Below are 4,147 nucleotides of genomic sequence, written 5' to 3'. Positions count from 1 at the left end.
TTTTAGAGATTTGGACTGAAATCAGGACAAAACTACTAAGTTAGAAAAGCATTTTTTGCAGTGTGTGTGTGTGTGTGTGTGTGTGTCAGTGTGAGAGTTTGTGAGTGTGTGCATCTGCAGTGTAGTGTAGAGAACAAGTTCTGACATTCAAACAAATCCTGTTAAATTTTCTGATTTGTATTGTTCTTTATTTTTTATAAATGATTTATTGTTCTGGCAGCTCAGGTGGCACTTTATTTAAAAAAATAAATATATTTGGCAGATGTAAAGCATACATGTGTATATTTTTTCGTTAGTCCATTTTTATTTTATTATTATTATTATTATTATTATTATTATTATTATTATAACAGCTCAAGGAGCAACATGTTTGTGCACTTTCTAAAGATTTTGGTTCTGTTTTTGAATAAAGGGTTGGAAATAAATGCTTTTCTTGTTTTGTTTTTTTTATTCAATTCTACAATTAATAAAAAAAAAAAAAAATCGACAGATTAATCGATTATTAAAATGATCGTTAGTTGCAGCCCTACTCAGAACAGTATCATTTTAATGGTAGGTTGATTTTAACAGTGACAGATAGCACATCAAAAGCAAAATTGAAAAAATAACTTTAAATAAAAGATAGAGACGGATTTGCATTTCATTGAGTGAAATAAGTGTTTGAACCCTCTAAAAAAAAAGACTTAATACTTAGTGGCAAAACCCTTGTTTGCAAGCACAGAGGTCCACTCCTCTTTTTGGTCCACTCCTCTTTTCAGATCATCTCTAAATCACTAAGGTTTCGAGGCTGTCTCTATGCAACTTTGAACTTCAGCTCCCTCCATAGGTTTTCTATTGGATTAAGGTCAGGAGACTGACTAGGCCACTCCATGACCTTAATGTGCTTCTTCTTGAGCCACTCCTTTGTTGCCTTTGCTGTATGTTTTGGGTCATTGTCGTGCTGGAACACCCATCCACGACCCATTTTCAATTTCAGGGAAGGAGGTTGTCGCTTAGGATTTTACGATACGTGGCTCCGTCCATTTTCCCGTTGATGCGGTGAAGTTGTCCTGTGCCCTTAGCAGAAAAACACCCCCAAAGCAAAATGTTTCCACCTCCATGCTTGACAGTGGGGACGGTGTTTTGGGGGTCATAGGCAGCATTTTTCTTCCTCCAAACACGGCGGGTTCAGTTAATGCCAAAGAGCTCAATGTTGGTCTCATCTGACCACAGCACCTTCTCCCAGTCACTCTCTGAATCATTCAGGTGTTCATTGGCAAACTTCAGATGGGCCTGCACATGTGCCTTCTGGAGCAGGGGGACCTTGTGAGCACTGCAGGATTTTAATCCATTGCGGTGTAATGTGTTTCCAATGGTTTTCTTGGTGACTGTGGTCCCAGCTACTTTGAGGTCATTAACTAACTCCTCCCGTGTAGTTCTAGGATGATTTCTCACCTTTCTCAGAATCATTGAAACCCCACGAGGTGAGATCTTGCATGGAGCCCCAGACCGAGGTCGACTGATGGTCATTTTGTGCTCCTTCCATTTTGGAACAATTGCATCAACAGTTGTCACCTTCTGTCCCAGCTTCTTGCTAATGGTTTTGCCTGATTGATTGATTCTGTGGACGGGTGTCTTTTATACAGGTGACTAGTTAAGACAGGTGTCATTAATGAGGGGGACTAATTGAGTAGGCGTGTCTAACCACTCTGTGGGAGCCAGAACTCTTAATGGTTGGTAGGGGTTCAAATACTTATTTCACTCAATGAAATGCAAATCAGTCTCTATCTTTTATTTAAAGTTATTTTTTTAAATTTTCCTTTTGATGTGCTATCTGTCACTGTTAAAATAAACCTACCATTAAAATGATACTGTTCTGAGACCTTTCATTTCTTCGTCATTGGACAAACTTACAAAATCAGCGAGGGGTCGAATAATTATTTCCTCCACTGTACATATATATATACTAACTTTAGATGTTTATAGTTTTTTTTCTACTTAGTTCTGTCTTTGCATTGTGCTGCCCATTTCCTGGAACATCTAGGCAAAAGAAAGCAAAAATATTTGCATTGTTTCACAGACCACTTGACATGAACAGTGTATCCAGTAGAAGCAGATGTGTCATATTTGGGTGTCATTATAGTGAACCCAAGGTTAGTTGATTAGAAGTGCAGGTCACAGATTCTAGCCCCAGTCTGGCATGCACTAACTTGAGCTTCCCCTGTCCTTTATTTATTTCATTAGCATGGTCTCTTTTCAATTGTGTGATTGGTTCTTTTTATTAATTTAGCTAATTAAACCGCAAGTAGTGTCAAGATAAAATCACAAGTGATTGAGCTCGATTAGATTTTATGGTTTAACGGAACAGCACTCAAAACCAGGAGCAACATAACAGTAAAACGTGTGTGTGTGAGTGTGTGTGTATATAATGCAAAGAAGTTGAACACATGATAACATTATATATGTGTGTGTGTATTTATGTATGTATACACACACACAGTACAGGCCAAAAACTTGGACGCACTTTCTCATTCAATGTGTTTTCTTTATTTTCATGACCATTTACGTTGGTAGATTCTCACTGAAGGCATCAAAACTATGAATGAACACATGTGGAGTTACGTACTTAACAAAAAAAGGTGAAATAAGTGAAAACATGTTTTATATTCTAGTGTCTTTGCTCTGGTTACTGCTTTACACACTCTTGGCATTCTCTCGATGAGCTTCAAGAGGTCGTCACCTGAAATGCTTCTCCAACAGTCTTGAAGGAGTTCCCAGAGGTGTTTAGCACTTGTTGGCCCCTTTACCTTCACTCTGCGGTCCAGCTCACCCCAAACCATCTCGATTGGGTTCATTACTCCACGTGTTCATTCATAATTTTGATGCCTTCAGTATACACACACACACATATGCACACACACACACATCATGTTATCATGTGTTCCACTACTTTGCATTCTGTTTTGCATGCAGTGCAACTCTTTGTCACTTTTTGTACAATGGCAGTTACATCTACGTCTATTACCTTGTAAACCTATATACGTAATTATCCTTGTCTAGCACCACAGTTTGAGGTTTTATTCAGTTTCATAGATATACTAATTCTAACCCTTATATTATCAAAATGAAAAAAAAAAAAAACTCAATAAAGATGACAATTATAGATTCTAAAATTCTATAATAATATCCTTATACAATGGTTACAATATTTTATAATGTTAATTTACATTTATGGCATTTATCAGACACCCTTATCCAGAGCGGCTTACAATCAGTAGTTACAGGGACAATCCCTCTGGAGCAACTTAGGGTTAAGTGTCTTGCTCAGGGACACAATGGTAGTAAGTGGGGTTTCAACCTGGGCCTGAAGGTTCATAGGTGAGTGTGTTACCCACCAGACTACTACCACCCTTTTAACCATCACCCTTAGTGAGCAGTGGGCAGCCATGACAGGCACTCGGGAAGAACTGTGTGTGCTTCCTTAACCTTAATCATCTTTGTGTCTCATTGTTTCATGAATTGGGTTAGGGTTAGATGGTTCATCTTCCAGCAGGACAACAACCCTAAGCACAAGATATCAAAGGAGTTGCTTCAGGAAAACGCTGTGAATGTCCTTTAGTAGACCAGCCAGAGCCCAGACTTGAATCCAATTAAACATCTTTGGAGAGATCTTAAAATGGCAGTGCACCAACGCTACCCATCTAGCCCGATGGAGGTGCTGCAACAAGGAGTGTGCCAAACTGGCCAAGGATAGGTGTGCCAAGCTTGTGGCATCATATTCAATTGCTGGCAAAGGCTGTGAATACATGTGATGTACATGTGCTTCCTCAGTTTTTTATTTGTAATAAATTTGCCAAAACCTCAAGTAAGGTTTATTCATGTTGTCGTTATGGGGTGTTGTGTGTAGAAGTATGAGGGAAAAATGCATAAAATTCATTTTGGAACAAGGCTGTTACATAACAAAATGGGGAAGAAGTGATGCACTGGGAATACTTCCCGGATACACTGTAAGTGTTCAAATTACCCAACCATGTTGTCCAGCCCTGTCCCTGTCCATTGTGTACATGTCACTATAAACAGATCACATACCAAGAACAAAATTCCAATCCAAACCAGAATATACTGTTTATAGTTCTTAGCATTTGCCAGTCAAATTGAGCATGCACGA

The sequence above is a fragment of the Denticeps clupeoides genome, chromosome 3 (assembly GCF_900700375.1).
Source record: "Denticeps clupeoides chromosome 3, fDenClu1.1, whole genome shotgun sequence".
Classification (NCBI taxonomy): Eukaryota; Metazoa; Chordata; class Actinopteri; order Clupeiformes; family Denticipitidae; genus Denticeps; species Denticeps clupeoides.
The sequence above is the reverse complement of the archived record's forward strand: the minus strand, read 5'-3'. Positions refer to the sequence as shown.